This window comes from Rhipicephalus microplus, unplaced genomic scaffold (assembly GCF_043290135.1).
Source record: "Rhipicephalus microplus isolate Deutch F79 unplaced genomic scaffold, USDA_Rmic scaffold_15, whole genome shotgun sequence".
NCBI lineage: Eukaryota > Metazoa > Arthropoda > Arachnida > Ixodida > Ixodidae > Rhipicephalus > Rhipicephalus microplus.
Genome location: NW_027464588.1, coordinates 3,746,055 through 3,767,173, shown reverse-complemented (window position 1 = coordinate 3,767,173; position 21,119 = coordinate 3,746,055). Strand labels below are relative to the sequence as shown.

General features: G+C 40.4%; 1 long non-coding RNA gene across 1 annotated transcript; it reads right to left on the bottom strand.

The window, feature by feature from the left end:
* Positions 1-10,001: 10,001 nt before the first annotated feature.
* On the bottom strand, positions 10,002-12,885 carry LOC142784588 (uncharacterized). The gene is made up of 3 exons (XR_012888698.1): positions 12,661-12,885; positions 11,255-11,425; positions 10,002-10,229 (listed from the first exon to the last, which is right to left on the bottom strand). It is a non-coding gene; the product is annotated as an uncharacterized LOC142784588 (long non-coding RNA).
* Between the last annotated feature and the right edge of the window lie 8,234 nt (positions 12,886-21,119).

Below are 21,119 nucleotides of genomic sequence, written 5' to 3'. Positions count from 1 at the left end.
ACTGTTTATCATTTGCATTTCTTGTATGGCAATACTGCATTTTGTATGAATATTTGAGCCACAAAAACTCACTGCACAGAAGTTATATTTCACGAAAAAAATAATGTTAGGTCCAGATTACAAATATCACTATATAATCGTTTTTGTCCACATTGAGATGCAATTTGAGCTGTGTGTTTGTCTAATTGAAAATTACTTTTATGTTTAAGTTGAAAGCATATAAACAGTTCTTGTTACATGGCAAGTGTTATCATTACAATTTTTGTTTAAATGAGGAAAATGATTTTTGAAGTCTCCTATTGAGGGCCATGGGGAACTTCGGAACGGAAGCTGTCGTATATCAAATGCAGAAAACAGCCATCATAAGAAAACTTCAAAAATTCATTTCTACTTTAAGACAAAGTGTAATCATATAACTTGCCATATAAAGAGAACTGCTTCCTTGCTTTTGATGGGGCGAAAAAATTGCACTAATATTACTGAGCTTCATGCACTACACACAATCACCTTTACTTAATACCTAGATCGAATTTGGTGTAGAAGAGGCAGTATTTTCGAAACACTTTTTACTTTTTACAAACAACACCCAGACGATATCCTGGGAAGTCCAGAAGGCACCAACGTGGCCTAATATTTTGTTCTCTGCGATATACTTTAGCATTTTGCTGTTTTTAGAAAAATACAGTAAACGAGCACAATACTTTTTTTTCAAAACACATTTAGGACGGTTGGCAAAATGGCTGGGATGTTTGATGCGTAATTGCCTCACTGCCAGCATTTATTCTTCCGAAGCTCAAGCTATCACCTCTCTGTTACTGCCTCCCTCACATACAATGCCTGCATAGGAAAGAAAAAGAAAGGCAGGTCCGACAAAGTTCACAAGGCAAGATATTTTCATGTTGGATAAATTCATTACCATAAGCAGCAGCAAAATAACATTCATTTTGAATAGTCCAAGACCCAAGCTATATACCAGCATACTAAGAGCCAAGCACAAACTTTTCATTTGAACATGTGTGGTGATAGAAAGGAAGCACTTATTGCAAGACTGATCAGTCTGTAATTAACTGAATGAAGTACAATGCACTTTTCAATCCAACACCACATAGGCATCTTTGCTATAGCAAAGGCATGTGTCATTGATTCATGCACTAGATGGGACAATTCAAATGTAACAAGAAAGGTGAAAAAAGAAAACAAGAGAAAAAAAAAGAAGAAAAGGGGGGATGCAAAGTAGGAGCAGTGTAGCACTACTTTTACTTTGCATTCCCATTTTCTTTCTTCTTTTTTCTTCTTTTCTATCATTTATCTTTTTTTGCTTCCCTTACCCCCAACCTCCGACAGGAGAACACTTTGTATCAGCGCAACCTAACTTGAAAAGAAGCAAGGGCTGCACTCTTCTGCGATATAGGGTTTTTTTTTCAGACAAACATTTCCAACAGGCACACACGCCTACACCAAAAGATGATGTCATTACTGACCCCATTTAAACTAACACGCCAAGGATGACAAGGTGATTTCGAAAAGATAGGTCCTCCTATCGCAACATCGGCCAGCCTGTCCGAAGCACTTCTACTGTTCACCCTGATTACTCCACTAGATGTTTCCATCTGTTGACTCACATCTTCATTTTGGATAACACTAAGACGAGCTTACATTGATGAATACGCACGAAAGTTTAGTGATGTATCATGTATCAGATTAAGCAACTCTGTTAAAAATTATTGATAGCTTGCTTCCAGGCTTTTTATACTGTAGCCTGAAACTTCGTAATGTCTTCTATGCACATGAACCTGATTGACAACGTAATGCACAACACGCTTAAGAATACTGCGAGGAACATGATAACGACAAAACGACCAGCCACCCAAATTTTTCGCTGTACATGTTTATAAAATGTTCATGTACCCCTAACGAGGTGCTTATGATACAAGCCGAAAAAACCTACAAGTAGGGCCTCGGAGCCTTCTGGAAGTAGACGTGTTTCATTTTTTCTGTGGAGGGCTTTACACCCATAAGTGAGGAACAAAACCCCTGTATAATGAAGAATGTTGGCAGCTATCAGTTATAGAAAAACCTAATGCAGCTAATCTTCCCCGACACATCTGTACATTTAGAGAGGTGACGTAGCTTCTGTGATAGTGGCAGTAACTCCAACAGGACCAGTGCAAAAATTGGCACTACTTGGCTAGACAAAGTCCAAACATGCCCGCCCGACTCCCTCTAGCCATCCCGGCTGAATCTGACATATGATTTCTTAACTGCTGGCTTTACAAAAACAAAACCACTGAAGCACTCACAATACACAGCGTGAAGTTCCTCTGGAGTGGTCAACTTTGTCTTCTGCGATGAAAGAGTAGCACAGTGTACTGATAAGGTACTCCTTGCAATGGTTTTCAATGCCACACAGTGACCTTGCTGTTCCTGTCGAAGAGAGCTTCGGGAGCTTGGAGGGTGCTTGCCCTTTTCTGGGGGCTGCTGCCGCTCCTAGTTTTCTGCTCAAGGTCAACCTGCACAAAGTTGTAGACGAGGCTTTAAGAGTTGTATATAATGATATACAAAGTTTCGCTGAACACACATTTCCTCGTGGCACACTGAGGAATTTCTTATAAAACTTAAGGCCTCGCATATGCAAACATTTACAATCGATCCGAAGATGCACTCGACTCTAAAGGAGCAAGTTTGTTATGTAGTGTATATAAAAAAGGTCATTCAGCACAACCACAACTACAGTTGCCCATAAAAACGACATTTTACACGATCCTGTTTATTTACATGGTCCATTTTATTTTATTTACACGGTCCATTTTACACGGTCCTGTTTTACACGATCTGGTCTACATGAACTCTTGATTTGGGCACCATATAGGTTGAAAGACACGCACAGAGTTTGCGACAAACCTAGTTTCCCGTGGAGCATTCTCTTGCACTATAACAACACATCTCAATCTAGTTAGTTGGTCAGAACGAGGTGAAAACAGCTCGCACTTGAAAAGCACGGGCAGAAGGAATGACGCCTGCACCCTGTGCTCCCTGTACATTCTCGTTGAGGGTGCAGTTTTCACCTTATCCTTATGCAATTTCGCATTTATAACATTGTTCGCTGCATAATCTTTGTGGCATTAAAGTGTGTGATACCGTCATGCGTATCCCATGTAATATAGAATACAAGATAGCTTGATTCAAAAATAACAAATTGCATCCAGCGCCATGTCCTGTAGCCATTCCTTAGGCAAGTGGCAGAATGATTTATTCTTCAAACCATATCTCACTTGTAATCACTACAAGAGCTAACTCGTACACTGGCACATTCTGTTTGCCTCTTCAGGCTATAAGGTACCTTTTTTACACCAGAAAATCTTCAAGAAGAATAGAAGTGTTGTATTTGTGAAGAAAGAAAAGTAGAAGGAAAAAAAGATAACCTTCCCTGTACAGGGACCGAGCCTGCGAACTTCGAATAACATGTCCGATGCTCTATCAACTGAGCTACCGTGGCGGCTATCCCTCTTCCATTTTGCACGGTATATATGTGCATTTATACATGGAAGAGTCCGTCAGCGCTGCCTGTTACCATTATGGCGAGTGTAGGACACCTTTTTTGCCTACTGGCAAAACATTACGATTGCAATTACGTTACGATTACTTCCAATATCCCTATACTTCTTTGGCAGCATTATGCATCTGTCAGTTCTCAGAAAATCTGCTAGTCACAGGAGGTGGCAATGGTTTGCCCTCCCACCTAAATGCATGTACTTGAACACATGCACAACAGATCAAAAAAAAACAAGTCACACACCGCTAAGATTACTGAGATTCACTGTTTCAGATTCATGAGTAAAGGAAAGAACTATATATTTAAGGGTTTGTTGGCTTTGTTGAACACATTATAATGAGAACTAGCAGAAAATGATGCCAAACAAACTACAGGGGATGTTATCAAAAGTAACATTAACAATATTGTGAAAAGAAAAGTGAACAAAAACGTAACTTGGCAACGTTCTTTGACAATTGAATTGACATTACTTTTTATAACATCCTTTTATTTTACTGGGTAATGTTGTCGGATAATTCTCATTATCAGAGTGGTGAGTAGGCTAACAAAGAAAGTATATGGCATTGATACTTATTTGAACACCTAAAAGTTTGAGGACCTTAAAAGAGCGGAAGCTACTTTGAGTAGACCAGAATATTTAGTTGCAGTGAAAAAAAAACGTACACACATTTTTAGCAGGCTTTTTAACACATATTGAGACATAAAAGTGTATGCTGCCAGTAATGTTAAGTACCATTACTTTTGTCACGCTATGCACTGTAGCAGGTGTAGTTAGAGTGGTGATAGTGAAGGATTAATCAAGCACGCCACCAACTGCGTTCACATCAATGGTCGCGTATTTTAAAAATAAACCTGCTGTATAGTAAAAAAAATTTACAGCATTTATGATTTTATCCAAATCAAGTTAAACCGACTGGGTAAGCAAACCATTTGCATAAAATCAAAAGGCATAAAGTGATTCATGTATTATAACTATGTGAACAATTTCAGCAACGCAGGGCAAAGTGACAACAGTTCTATTAAAAACCCCTCTCATTATAACATGCATGAAAAGCACCACACCAGAATATTTTATAGAGCATGTAATATCGAGACTACTAGACTGTCTATTGATCTTTTAGAAGAAGGGTATCTCCTTCACTTTCAAAGGGCAACCACTTAGCCTTTTCCTGAGCTTTTCTGTGAATATTTCCTGAATTTCAGATATCATTAGGATTGATTTAGAGTGAACCGATTTTGCTTACGCATTGAAACCTAGTTCTGTACGTAACTGCAATTATGGGTGCCAAACCACCTCCAATTAATTTTTAACGTTTAACTTATTTTTTAACTGCAGCAGCACAACTAGCTATGGGTGCCCAAAAAGTAGCTAGAAACAATACCTTTACCTCTTTGAGCCTTTTGGAAGTGTTCAGCTTCTCAGTGCTCACCTTACAACATTTTTTAAATACTTGTTTGTGTGCCCACTGCTCTTGCTCCTTGTACAGTGAGGAGGAGCACATGGCAAGAAGAGACAAGAAAGAAGCATAGCGAAAAAAAGCGAAATAAGCGAGGACCTCTTTTTTATCGTACAATGTGTGTAACATTACTATTGCGACAACATATAGACAAATTATCACGGCTATGCATCCATTGTAGAGTCATACACAGCTGCAACACCACGACTAAATTTCAAACTTGTGTTGGTTTAGGATCCCTTTATAGTGGCAAGCTAATGATATCTGCATTTGTTTGGCACATATTAAGATGCAGTGAAATGTGATATGGTAATCTCATTTAGAATGCACATCATGTGGCTTCATTGTATATGTGGCCACAAGTAACTCTGGTTCCAAAGCAATATGGCAGAGCCTAAACAGATGTCACCGACCACTTCAATCTGAACTTGCCTTTGCTACTTGCCCATTATCATCCCAGCAAAAAATGAATAATTGAATCTGCTACAGATATGTGCTATCTTATGCTAAGGACCAAGTATGAAGAGTGTTTTGTCATTATTGAGATCAGTTATTTGTTCAAGAACACTTGCTGTCAAACACAAATACATTGCTGTCGAAGCATCAAGACTCAAATATAAAGCGAAAAGAAGTGTCTCTTTAAAAATTACAGGCCACAAGGTGCAAGATAAATATTTGATATACTTAAGATGTAAGGCACGCACAAGAGGTGCTGCCATATTATACTTTTCCTTGTGTTGAAACCTGCTTGCTTTACTCACCCAACACATCTGTAAAGATGCCGTGAAAACACTAAGGAGCTGATGCAGCAAGGTTGAACACATGTCCAGGGATTCCACCATTCCTAAGCAGCCCTACAGCCTCCACAGTCCTGCAACCATTTGTAAGATAAATACAGTTTTACCCAAAGTTCTTGGTTTACAGACACACATGCAAGACGCATAACCACTCTATAGGAAGTTTGCATGATAATGCACTGGGTAGCAAAACGGATGCCAATATCAAGTATCCCGGCCTGCCGCTTCTTTCTTTCCGTTCTTAGTTAATCAATCCATGGTTAATAAATGTTCCCCCAATGTGAAGTGTACTGGCAGTCCGGTGAAGAATTGCAATGTATTTCAAACACAGTCTAATTCATGGCAAGTAAGCATGCAATAGCATTTTGTCAGCTGTTAGAGAAAAGAGCATGAAGTTTAGCTAAAACCCATGTTTTTATAAACACCATTCAATTTGATATAAAAGTTATGAGCATTATGTGAAGCAACACGGATTTATGTTTAATCAATAATTTCTTATAATGTACTGATATGAATGCAGCTAACTGAATATGAATTGATAATTTTTGCTTGAGAATTTAGAGTTATGAACACTATCGCACTTGCCAGCTGCATCTTGTCCAAAACAGCGGCAAGTTAGGCTAGTTTCTGTAGGTGAGCAGTAATGAGCAGTGCAAAGTAACAACAAGAAACACCAGTAACAACAGTATGGGGCAAGCACAGACTGCCAACTGTATAATTTATTGCACAAAAGTTCGCCTGAATATCAGTCAGAGAACTCATGCAAATGAAGGTCCAGTTGGGAATGAACAAGTTACGAAATCAACAATGCCTGCTTTCACTAACAGGACCCTCATTCACATAAAGTATGCAGTGATAGGCCCCTACCGAGGCACGTCACAGCATGATGTCAATGGCACATGTAAAAGGTGTGGCTGGAAAAACACTCCCGCTGGTGGCTCAGCCCGGTACAGTCGTGCGGTGTTTGGGGCAAGTTTTAATTTTTCAAAGCTTACACTTCACGTTACAATGTCGACATTAGCTGTAGTATGTGTCGGCAAACATCTAGCTGTGCGTAAACTGTGTGGTGAACTATTTGCCACACTGTCTGTTTATCTTGAAGAAGGGAACACACGTGGTCGCCCGTGCGAGGAACAGCGGCATAGTCTTCAAAAGTGTGCACTGTAATTACGGCATGTTGTGTGCATTGAAAGGTATTGAGAATATCGGTTCAACTGAGAAGATTGTGTGTGGCTGTGCAGTGTGAATATCAATGTGTCTTGTTTGCGAAGACGTTAGCACTCATGGCAGGGACCGGTCGATGAAAAAACTTGATTCGACATTTTAGTCAAGGTAAATATGCACTTGACGCGACCATCTGCGAGTAGGTACATCTCGGTGTTTGCGCCGTGTGCAGAAAAAAATTGCATGGTCATCGGGCTGGAAGATACTATTTGCTGAAGCTGTATGTATGAATCGCCCCGACGAGTACGCAAGCCCAATAAAGGTATAACTCGTTTTATCAAAGGCCTCATATGTCTTCATGTAATAAGCAGAGATTCTTCTTTCACATATACTCAGTATCTTTACCGCTCGATATTCATGAAGTGTCAATGTAAACAACAAGTTTGTGTGTTAGGTCCTAAGGGAGCAATGTAAATATGCAAATAAGTTGTAGGTGTCACATGCAGCTATGTAACTGCACAAAAGATTACGTATATATTAGGCTACAGGTTTAGAATCGCATACATCTCAGTGGTCTATCAGGAACGTCACAAACAACTTCCTTGCCAACCAGCCCTTGCACAGAGGAAGGGAATGGCTGGCACGGTGCTCGAAGTGACGTCACACTATTTGCAAACATAGAGGAGGTTTCTTACCTAGGCAACATTTTGCACACTATATTTTTTAGATGCAAGACTGTACTCGTTCACATTGGTCATACTGATGTCTTTTGTTGTTACTTTGTGCTGTGAATTACTAGGCATTTAGTCACCATGATCTTTAAAAGCTAATTTCAGTGTTCTCTCTCATATTACTCACAACTGTGTTGTTGCATAAATTGGGAAAAAAAGCAACACAGAAAGGCTGTCACATTAAATACACCAACATGGGTATTCTCCTGCAAACAAAAGTCAGCACTGGTCTTGTCATTACCCGTCTTCCTTCTCTCTTTGCCTTGTTTGTGCTGAAACAGCCAAACACCTGATGAGTTAGATGAGAAATATTAACGCATCAAAACTATAAGTGCTTGCATCAGCAACTACACAACAGCGTGATAACCGCATCCCTGCCACACAGCAGCGAAACATATTTTGAACATGCTGGCAGTGTATTATTTTATAAAAAGCAACTCTGGCAGATTACAAAATCCCACAGTGTACATGCAAGTTTTCTTCAAAGTCAGGCGTACAATGTAGGTGCTGGCCGGTACATTATTAGTTACAAGCAAAGGCGTCTTGCAGGTACACATGCAGATTGCACTGCATGTGTACCTGCAAGACGCCTTTGCTGAGTACACATGCAAGACGCATGTGTACTCTCTCTCTACACTAGGCACACACATTATATCTTTCAAGTAGCACACGCCACTGTTTAGGGGCATAATAACGCTCTACCGTGAACGTAACTAATCAACCCACTTAGGCGGTTGGCTAGGTGAATCGACCAAAGTTACAAATTGTATCACCCGCGAACGTAAACAAAATGCTGCTTTGCATCAAATGGCACTGCAGGCTTTGTTTAATCAACAACGTAACAAGCGCCGTGTGCGTCTTCCTCACTACATTGCACATATGAAAAAATCGATCACCATACACATGCATGTTGCCGCAGTTGTCTCGAATTAGCTCCAGTAAGGCCGCGCCGATGCGCCATGGCTCTGCTGGCGTTAGCGTTGTCAAAGCAAATCGGCAACCGCACTCGCAAAGGCGCGTAAGGTTGCCGTTTCACGACGCCTCGTTCGAGTGCAGCAACACACATTTGCACTGAGTGGCATACTTGGTGTACATAAAAAAGTGTCCCCCTTACCTTTAGTTTCTTTCACACTGTCCTGAGGGAAGCTACCACAGGCGTCAGCCGTCACCTCGGAGTCCTGCGAGCACCCGCCCAACCCGCCGATTCCTTGGACGACTCGCACTTGATCCGCACTCAGAACAACCGCGGGAATAGGGCGCAATCTTAGCACATCACACGAACGAGGAACGGCGCTTCCTTGCGTAAATTTAACATTTCGTGCTCTCGTGTGTAGCAGCGCGAACACATGAGAGACGCAGCGAAACGGCATGCCTACGGAAACAAAGAAGACAAACAACATCTGGCTTTAGCTGTGAATGGATTTGACTTGGATATCTGTGTGAGGAAAATAAAAAAAAAACATGTGTCGCTGCTCTAGACTGAAAAAAAGGTTTGTTATCTGGCAAAATAACTTTAAAAGTGATAAACGGTTATTCAAAAAACAAGGTACAACTTATGAATATTTTCGCAGGTCTTTGTTTTGGCAGCGTCTCGTGCGCCGCGCGGCGCAGCAGCCATCCCCACACAGAACTGGCTGCTGCGCCGCATGGAAGTGACGTCACTTTAAAAAAAGTTAACGTAAAGCTAATTAAATGTGCAAATAATTACTTTATGATGCAATAAACTTACAAAAGTGTCATTAAACAAGTGTGTAACGTGTTTTTATAGTGCATAAGTTAATTATTACCGCATTGTATAAAAATATTTGTTTTGTATACTGCTTTTGTAATAATAGTATATATTGCTCAATTTAACAACTTAATAAATTATTTGTTGTTTTATAAGTATTAATAAAAGGCAAATAAGTTGATTGTTTGTTCTGTGCTCGAGGGTGCAGCGGGTTTGCCCCTGGTTTCGGTTTGGAGCGTATTTTGATCCTACGACTACCCTAATACAGTACATGTGTACAGTATTGTACACATACAGTACACATACGTACAGTATCGCACACAATATTGTACAGTACATGTGTACGTTCTACATCGCAATGTGCCATGTCAACAGCATTCGCCGAACACCGTGTGATAAATCTGCATCGCTACGTCAACAGAGTGTTTCTTTGATAGACTGAAAGAAAATCGGTGGTCTGGCGTCAAATTAATGTGCATCCTTGCCTGTCAACAGAGTGTTTCTTTGGTAGACCGAGAGGAAATCGGTGGTCTGGTGTCAAATGAATGGGCGTCCTTGCCTTTCGTTCGCGAAATCTATGCGTCCAGTGACGCTGTTCTGGTACCACGTCTACTGCGGCGCGTTTTTCTGTCATCAGAGCCTCAATAAATAGCGTGAACAGCATTGCTTACCCAGTGGCGGAGGAAACGATGCAGTCAGTTGCATCGTTTTCGCTTACGGGCCTGGAGTTTTGTGTGTCCTTGTACGTCTCGGCAAGAAAGTGCATCGATTGTTGAACAAGCGTATAAATGTCCTATTCTGCGAGGATGATAAAACATTTGAAATCAAAGGAGGCGGCATTCAGGAAGATCAGTCCAATATGTGCTTAGGAGAAACTTGTTAACTTGTGTCGCAGACAGTACATTATTGTTATTGATTTCAGCAGTGCTCTGAGGGACGAGGATCTTTCAGTGCGCTGCTAAAATCAAGAATGCGATCCAACTTGCGTATGCAATTTTCAGTTTTCATGCAGCACATTATTGATCGCCTTATATGAAAAAGTTAACAAAAGTCATTTATCTACGTGCTATGCATGACACGTTAAGCTTCTGTGCTAACTATACCCTTGCACTGGATATTAAAATGTTTACATGCTTACACTCTGAGGAAGAGATGGCCCGCTTATTTCTTTTAAACAAATCTGGAATGTTGGCCATGTTGTCGCTTGTGCCTCTAGACCAGGTAGTCGTGTCTGGACCACCAAGCAAACCAGCTTGACCTCCCTCATGCCCAGGGTCGCACATATTAATTCATGCGGCTACGATGTGCTGCTGCACTTCCACTAAGTATGAGTTGAATATGTTCACAAATAGACTGCCATATAAAGCACTTGCAGGTGCTCTTCGATTTTCTTTTCTTTTTAGCGCCTTATAGTGCAGCGATTGGTTCGCAGGTAGGACTTGCAAACCTTCTACAGCTATGGACAGGGCTGACTATTGTAGCTTCGTATGCATGTAGAAACCTTTTCGAAGTAGAAAGGTTATTATCATCAACATAAGAGAAAGGTATACAAGCTGTTTTCATCCAACCTTTCTTCACAAATGAGATAAAAATGACTAACCCATTACTACTTGAATTACTAGCCATACTGTACAGGTTGCCATCAATTTAATTAATGCAACACCCAACATTAAAACCACACTAATTCATTAATTTCACCTGTGACGACAATGTTAGTACAGTCAGCATTAGGCTGGCAATCTTGGCACTGCACGAGAACCTCTTTTAATGTTGCCTATAGCAGCTAGTTTACAAAAGCACTACAATTTTGTCGAAAAACTCACATGATCTACGAAGTCTTCACGTCTCGCTATTGAGGTGACCAGGGCATGGTTGGAAGTGCTGCGATCATATGTCTGACTAAGGAGCTGAAGTGCTTGCTTCATGTGTGATGCCTGTATTGCGTTGATTTGCTTGCATCGGATCCATGCATTCATTGTGCACGATGACCTAAACTGATACGACACATGCATTTTAATCTCTCATAACATAGGCAGATTAAGAGATGCCCTTCTTGGCTACTTAGTTCAGAACTGAAGCTCAACAGTGGCAGGGCAAAAACATGTGGGTCTAAAGGACCGGGCAAAATCCTCCTGACCTTATATGATGGTCTACTGACAAATTTTGTCGCCTCCTCACCTACGCCAAATTTAGTGTTAGTTATAAACGTTCGGCGATTTTAAACTTCCAGGCTTCAGTTTTGTCACTTTATCTATCTCGGCTAGTGATAAGGTAGCCCATGCCTTAATATAAAAGCTTGTTAAGACTTTCGCCTAACTCAGTTTATTACGAAGCCTATACAAATTGTAGGTTCTGATTTTGATGAGATAAACTTTGAAACTTCTTTTTCTGAGAGCTTTTTAGCTCTATGTTCGCCCCATTTTTTTGAACAAAATTAGATGCCGCTCAAAACTACCCGAACTCATGATATGACACATACCTGTTACAAAAGTACGGTGTAGTAAATGTGCATTTTTGCCTCAAAGAGCCAATAAAAAGAAGAAACAAAAATGTCTGTGTAGGTCTACACTGTACCCTATTAATCCTTGGGAATTCAATAGCAAGTGATATGGATTCCAGAAAAATGCTCAAAGCCTCAAGCCGTCAGTTGAGGTGCTGTCCACTGTCATCATCAGCCTGACTACGTCCACTGCAGGACAAAGGCCTCTCCCAGGTTCCGCCAGTTAACTCGATCCTGTGCTTGCTGCTGCCACTTTACACCCACAAACTTCTTGATCTCATCTGCCCACCTAACCTTCTGTCTCCCCCTAACTCTCATGCCTTCTCTGGGAATCCAGTTAGTTACCCTTAACGACCAGCAATTGTCCTGTCTATGCACTACAAGCCCAGCCCATGTCCATTTCCTCTTCTTGATTTCAACTATGATATGCTTAACCCCGTTTTGTTCCCTGATCCACTCTGCTCTCTTTTTGTCTCTTAAAGTTACACCTACCATTTTTCTTTCCATTGCTCGCTGCGTCATCCTCTATTCAAGCTGAACCCTCTTTGTAAGTCTTCAGGTTTCTGCTTCATAGCTAAGTACCAGCAAGATACAGCTGTTATATATCTTCTTCTTGAGGGATAGTGGCAATCTACCTGTCATAACTTGAGAGTGCTTGCCAAATGTGCTCCACCCCATTCTTATTCTTCTAGTTACTTCAATCTCTTGGTTCGGCTCCGTGGTTATTACCTGCACTAAGTAGACATAGTCTTTTACTAAAAACTCGCGCTCAGCTTGACGACTTAACTCATCGCCGCAGAACTGCCCGCCTTTCGCTTCTCCACAAGCTCTATCATCACCCATACCTTCACCGCATTTTCGAAGCACCAACAGTCATCTTTCCACGCACAGACCATATCTTCAAGATAAAATGTATAACTTGTCGCTCAGCTCATTACGCTAATTCCTTCATTCCCCAAACAATAGTTGCATGGAATAGCTTGCCATCCCTCATTGCCACTCAAGCAGATTTCCCAACATTTAACGAACTTTTACTCAACATTTCCGACTAGATATCCACCGCGCGTACTCTCATTAGGCTTCTTCATACGTACATCAGTGTTTATTTTTCTTGTTATCATGTTTTAATGTTTTTCACGACCATTGTACACGCTTGATTTGTATTATTTATGTGTTAATTGCGAACTTTTGTATCTTAAAATGATGCCATCATTTTAGTTTTTCTCCTTGTATACTGTATTTGTTAGTGCCCTTAATTTATGTTTCCAGTATTCAATATTCCATCTCTACTTAATTTTTCTTTTTTTCATAGTATCTGATTTTGGTTGTTGTTGCTTTTTGTATTTAGCTCGCTTTCATTATTTTAATTAATCTTGTTTTTAGACTGTATAAGCGTACAAAAATTTGTTTCATGTGTCCGTTCCCCTATGTAATACCCCTTTGAGGGCCTTTAGGGGTATTATGAAATAAAAATAAATAAACAACTTGAAGTGCACTATTAACTATCCTGAAGCACTGCTCTCTCCCGAGGTTGTTGTACATTACTTTCGTTTTCTGCACATCAATTCAAAGACCCACCTTTCTGCTCTCCTTGTCTAATTCTTTAATCATGAGTTGGAATTAGTCCCCTGAGTTACTCAGAAATGAAATGTCATCGGCGAAGCGCAGGTTACTATGGTATTTTCTATTAACTCTTATCCCTAACTGTTCCCAATCTAGGCCTCTAAAAACCTCCTGTAAGCACGTGGTAAATAGCATTGGGGAGATTTTATCCCTCTGCCTTACACCCTTCTTGATTGGTATTCTGTTGCTTTCTTTATGAAGCGTTATGGTAGCAGTTGATCCCCTGTAGATGTATTCCAGGATCTTTGTATATGCTTCATCGACGCTCTGATTCCGCAGTGTCTGCATGACTGATGATATTTCTACTGAATAAAACGCCTTCTCCTAATCTATGAAGGGTATGAATAGTGTTTGGTTATATTCTGAGCATTTCTCTATTATTTGATTGATAGCATGAATGTGGTCGATTGTTGAGTATCCTGTCCGAAATCCTGCTTGTTCCTTTGGTTGATCGAATTCTAATGTTTTAACAACTCTGTTAGCAAGTACCTTTGTAAATAACTTGTATACTACGGACAGCAACCTGGTCGGCCTGTAATTCTTTTAGTCCTTGTCATCTCCTTTCTTATGTATTAAGATGATGTTAGCATTCTTCCAAGACTCTGGTACCCTTCCCGTCAGGAGACACCTCGTAAATAGGGTGGCTAGTTTTTCTAACACAATTTGTTCTCCATCTTTCAGCAGATCTGATGTTACCTAATCCTCACCAACAGCTTTGCCTCTTTGCATGCTCTCCGAAGCTTTTCTGACTCCTTCTATCATTACTGGTGGGGTGTCATCTGGGTTACTGCAAGTTCTTATAGTATTAAGGTCGTGGTTGTCCTGGCTACTGTACAGATCTCTGTAAAACTTCTCCGTTATTTTACCTATCCTAGTATTATTGGTAGTTATTTTGCCTTCTTTGTCCCTTAGTGCATATATCCAATTTTTCCCTATTCCAAGTTTCCTCTTCACTGTTTTGACGCTTCCTCCATTTTTCAGAACATGTTCAATTCCCTCCATGTTATACCTTCTTACATCGAATACTTTACGCCTATTAATCAACTTCGAAAGTTCTGCCAGTTCTATTTTGTCTGTTGTACTTGAGACTTTCATGCTTTGACGCTCTTTAATGAAGTTATTCGTCTCCTGGGACAGCTTGGCAGTGTCCTGTCAAAGTACCGTACCTCCAACTTCCACTGCACACTCCATAATGATACTCTTCAGATTATTATTCATTGCGTCAACGCTAAGGCTGTTTTCGTCGATAAGAGCCGAACACCTGTTCTGAAGGGAGACTCTCAATTCCTCTACTTTCCCTCACAGTGCTAGCTAATTGATTGGCTTTTTGCGTATCAGTTTCTGTCGTTCCTTCTTCAAGTCTAGGTGAAATCGAGACCGTGCCATTCTATGGTCACTGCATCACACCCTGCCGACCACTTCCACATCCTGCACGATGCCTGGGTGTGCACTCATTATAATCTATTCCGTCTTTACTTTCCCCTTTAGGGCTCCTCCATGTCCACTTACGGTTTCCTCGTTTTTGGTAGAAGGTATTCAAAATACGTAAATTATTGCGTGCTGCAAATTCTACTAGTAGCTCTCCTTCGGCATTTCTAGTACCGATGCCATAATCTCCTACTGCCTGGTCTCCAGCCTATCTTTGCATTAAAGTCTGTCATCAGTATAGTATAGTGTGTTTTTACCTTACTCATTGCTGATTCCACGTCCGTATTCATAGAAGCTTTCAACTGATGCGTCATCGTGGCTGGATGTAGGCGCGTAAGGTTGTATCCTTCATCTTGTATCTCTTATTGAGTTTAATTACGATACCTACCACCCTTTCATTAATGCTATAGTATTCCTACATGTTGCCAGCTATGTTTCTGTGAATTAGGAACCCCACTCCCAGTTCTCTTCTGTCAGCCAAGCCTCGATAGCAAAGGAGGTGCCCATTCTATAGCACCGTATAGGCCTCATCTGTCCTCCTAACATCACTGAGTTTTATTATACGCCATTTAACACCATCTAGCTCCTCGAGTGGTACAGCTAGGCTTCCCTCACTAGATAAGGTTCTAGTGTTAAACGTTGCCAAGTTCAGGTTTCAATGGTGGCCTGTCTGGATCCAGAGATTCTTAGCACCCTCTGCTGCATTGCAGATCTGACCGCCGCCGGGGTCAGTTGCTTCGCAGCTGCTGGGGACTGAGAGCCGTGAGTTATTTGGCGTATGCATGTGGGAGGTAGTGGCCAGATACTGCACCCGGGTGGCCAATCCATCTCTGGTGAGAACCCCCCCCCCTTAGCTCGGGTCCGTGGTGTCACTACACACTAAACGCCTGCTTATGCAGACGCCCCTGCGTGTCCACTGTGCTATGTAATAAACCCTGGAGATTTTGGAATGTAATATAAGCCGCATTTGCATCCTGATCCATCTGAACATTGACTAGCTGAATGGCGTCTATTCTGCCTATCTTATTATAAAAGCGTTCTCATCTGTTTTCACTCTTGAAATGGTTACTCCTTTTCGAATCTTTAGTTCATTTCATGATTTCTCTATTCTATGCAATAAATTTGTAGTCGTCATTAAAGATGGTATTTTTTCTTTATTTACAAACAATAAAAATGCTGCAAGTATAGATCTTCTTGTTTTTAGCCACGATATATTAAAATATATTTGGGAGCATTTTTGAAGCCTTTACTGCACTTTTTTATTGATCATTATCCTTTTGCTGCATTCCTCATCACTGGTGTGAAGGCAAGCTATGCAATGTTCTAATCAGACACCTGCCCTGATTCTCTAAACTACAGACTCATTCCTTTCACTTAAACTTTTTCTAAGCTCCTCGAAGGCATCATTCAAACTCAAATAAATAATTATTTCAAAGATTACATCATGTTTAAATAGCACAGTTTCTGTAAGGAATTTCCTTATGATCATCAGCTCACATAATTTACTCATGGCTTAATAATAGACACTGGCTTTCAAGTTGAAACCTTGTTTCCCAGTTTTTTCGGTGCACTGATTGGGTCTCTGACCATAGGCCTGTATTCACTAACCATCCTCGGTGTTACCTCAAGTTTTTGTTATCGGTTGTAAGCCTTTATTGCGCTTGATGTACAAAGTTTGCCAGTATTCGTGAACCAGTCTTGTTGTAGTTTTTTACCTCCTTACCATTTTTGTGCCTTTATAACACAAGTAGAGGGTACAAAAGCTTGAGGAGAACTCGAGGAAAGGCCAAGGTTGGTTTGTGAATACGGGCCATAGACTCTGTAGTTAACACAACTGAACATTCACACACACATCTTAGTATACAAGGGTTCCTCTGATATCGCAGTCAATTCACCTCTGTTATAGGCTCTAACTCTTCGACAGCTCAAGTAACATCTGACACACTGCAGGGAAGTTTCCTTGGTCCCCTGTTCTTTTCTAATATTTGTTAATGATTTGCCTAAATGTATTTTTTCTCAAACTAGACTTTTTCACTGATGACCTCATTTGTAGGGTACTGAGCCATGAAAAGTAACTCTGCCTATCAGTTATTATAAAGCAACCTCTGTTCAATTACAACTTGGTGCTCATCATGGCTACATTTCTAAATAAGTGTAAGGCTAAACTTGTCACGTTTACAAAAAGTTTCATGCTGCTTTCTGAACTTCACATACTCCAAATACATAAACGTTGATTCAGCTTGCATTGACAACTATTTAAATGTTCATTCTATATTTGGCCTAACATGGAGCCGTCATACCTATTTCGCTTTGTAGTTGCCACTACCTCTCTGCCTCTCAAATTGTAATCTACAACATGCTCCTGCACAGGTGCTTAATCTCACCCACTTTACTTTAATTCATCTTAAAATATAGAGTATACTTCATAGATGTGGCACCTGGATTAGGCCTACATCATAGGTAACATTGATCTCTCCAAAAAAATGCAACAGATTTTTTTTTCTGATTACTACCATTTCATTGGTGTGTCAGTCCTAAAGGCTTGTGCTGGTCTTGATAACCTTTACCATCATTGTACACTAGTTTGTTTAACTCTTTTTTATAAGATATACTGCCACTCATTACTTCATTTTTTTCCAATCATATTTTCACATCACCATCGTCCTTTCAAAATTAAACACATACCTTGCTGTACTTCCATCTTGGCTAAATCATTCATCCCTAAAACCATTATCGAGTTGAACTGGCTGCCTCCTTATATTGCAACTAAAATTAATACACTTGAATTTAATAAACTTATTAAAAATATTACCCATTTGTAGACTGTCTCACTAGAGCTTTTCTATTTTCAGAATTGCATTTTTGTATATTTTGTTTGTTATGTCACACTTTTTTAGGTGTTTGTTTGATGAGTATTCTTGTTCTGCTGTTTATTGATGCTACAGCCTATCTGTTTTTCCCTCCTCTTTATGTAATATATCCCTACAAGTAAGGGCCTTGAGGCATTTCTTGCAAGAAAATCAGTAAAAGACAATTCTAATGTACCAAAGTCTCCTTCCCTTTTAAATGAAACCGCTTTATGAATTTTTAGGCTGGTTACTCATTATCAATAAAGTTTGTGAATGTCTTTTTTATGCCATTTCTAAGCCTGAAGAAAAAAATAGCAAGAAAATACTTTAGCTACAAAAAATCATTTTTATTCAAGAGAAGCATTTGCATGTATAGGCTGGTGCACATGTATGCACTTATATTTTCAGAGGTGGTGCCGCTTCAGTGGCTCATACAGTACTCGCCTACTCACCCAATAAATGCAGCTTTGATTAATCCAGGCACCATGGTTGCATTTCTGTATAAGTGAAATCCTAGAGAACCACGTCAGGTGGAATACTAGGGCGCAATAAAGAACCCAATGGGGTTCAAATTGTCTGGAGCCTTCCAATACACTGTCTCGAAAAGGTCGTACTACTTTGTTAAAGTCTGTAAACTTAAATTTAGAGGCAAAACTCTAAAGTAAATGATAACAGTACACTGATGAAGTCATGCAATAAAAGTTTGCACACAGCATGGTAGAGTTGACGTGTCAGAATTAATGGTGTGAAAGTATTTGAAAAGTGCAAATAATATTGTGCAGTACCATTCAATTTGGTTTTTTGTTTGAATAACTCTAGGGGAATATTTTTGATTGTTTAAAATTACAGCAAAATCTCAATAGTATCAAACAAACACGAGATAAAGGTATGACAAATATAATCCAAAATGCCAGAATTTGTTAGATATAGACAGCAATCACTTATACTTTTTAAGGAGAGTCACCAGATATTTTAGGCCCATGGCAAAATAGCTCCAGTGCGTTACATGCCACAAAAGTGCTACTGACATTCTTTGGGCCCCAAATCTGAACGAAACATCGTAAATAGTGTAGTGCACATGTGTGAGTGTATGTGTTATCTGTTTATTACTGCATATATCATAGTTATCACCCAGTATCTGGAGTAACATGTCAGGTGAAAAGCCAAACAAACATCTACAACTCTCCACTAAAATGACTCTCACTCTTCAACAGCTTTTTGCAAAATCTGGCTAAAAAATCACCAAATTTTTCTTTGTGTTTAAAACTTGCTCTGCTTGCTAATTTCTGTAGACGAAAGTTTTCTTGCCTGTTCGTGCTAGTTTATAGCTTTTCGCCGACTCAGCTAGAGAGTATCAAACAACAATTTTCATTCAAAGGATGTCTATAGGATGTACTTGATAAAATGGTGTTTATGGCAAGCTAATGAGATAATGTAACTGTAAAGAAATTGCTTTTTTATGTATATAAACTCATTAAGGGATTTTGGCACGAGCCAAATTGAATAAATTTGTGAAATTTGATATTCACTGTAGAAGCATGTCAGAATAAAACGGCACAAATAATATGTCATAGCAGCCTGTTCAACATGCTATGAAGTAAAAACGATTAAGGTGCTCATAATATATCGATTGAAAAATAAATTCCAATTTCGCTTTTTTTGGAAGAAAGCTCAGTGTTCATTGAAAGCCAATTTTGCTGGTCACTTAGTGGACTAAAAGTATTCATAAAGTTATATATATTACCTAAAGATATGTGAAGTTACAGGGAAGTATTGTTTTGTGAACTCGAGAAATACTTTATTTTTTCAATTTTGTAACACTGTAAACTTTTTGACGATGTAATGCAAGTGGCAACACGCGTTCGCAAAAGCAGCCTTCCGCCCAAGCCCACTGATCTGGGATGTAGGCAGTAAGCTTGGCACTGTCTATGAATGAAATGGGGTTATCATTGACGTTTTATTGCCAACAGAGGCAATACAAGCAATGTGGTCAGAGAGTGACAACATCTCAATGAGCCATCCAGCCATTACAGATTTACGATCATAACATGCTACTTTTTTCAGAGGGTTCTGCAAATGAAATAGGTGTGTTTTTTATATTTATATAACAATAAATAAATATTATGCATTTATAAAGCCAGATAGAGCACTGGTGCCATTCACGCAATATACTAATAAAAGCTGACCTTTTACAATTGTTTAACTTCAAGTGCAATGCATTTCTTAGTGAAATTCTGTGACTTTGAATCAATCAATCATACAATCAAACGACCTCTCTCTCTCTCTCTCAATATATATATATATATATATATATATATATATATAATGCCGCATGTTGTTAGGCACCTGCCGAAGTCCTGCGCCGCTTCCTGTTACTTTGAATTCTGCCACACCAACGGACAAGCCAAACGCGCCAAGCTATAAACGCGCCATGCAACGCTGGCTGCACGTGTCACCACATCACGCGCTGGACAAGGAACGCTGGCGGTACGCGCCAAGCTATAAACGCGCCATGCAACGCTGGCTGCAGGTGTCACCACATCACGCGCTGGACAAGGAACGCTGGCGGTTTTTTTGAGGAGCAGCTCGAGGCGAGACGCAGCAGTGGTTGACGAGGTTTTGACCAGTGAGGACACAACCTTTGTGTATTTAGTTGACGGGCACAAGTTCGCCATTAATAAATAGCTGTTTTAGCTTCCGGCACTGTATTTGTTCGTTACAAACTGGTGGAGGTGCTGGGTATGATTCCAAGCCCATCTCAGCATAGGGAACATAGCCCAGAACCCCGAAGGTTGGAGCCAGCGCTGTTGACTCCCGTACACCAACGAACGAGTCGTCGCCTACGAGGTGAGCAGCCCGAGTTTGGTGCCCTCTTCGATTCTTCGAGACCAGCGGAGGACGTAAGTACCGGAGCCCCTGCAATGGCCACCCAAGCGAGTTCATTTCCATCGCATATCGTCATGGACCCACCCCACATACCAGAGGTATTTCATGGTGATATTTTCGAGGATTCCGAGGACTGGCTCGACGGTTTCGAACGCGTTGCCAGACTGAACGGTTGGAACGAAGACAGGAAACTTCGCTACGTCTACGTGGCACTGCAAGATTCTGCACGTACGTGGTTCGAAAACCACGAAGCGTCCTTATTATCGTGGGACGACTTTCGAAGAGAGTTCCTTGCTACGTACCCAAACACGGACCGCAAAGAAAAGGCAGAGGCCGCTCTTCAGACGCGAAACCAACGGAACAATGAGAGCGTCGCCATGTACATTGAAGACATGTCTCGAC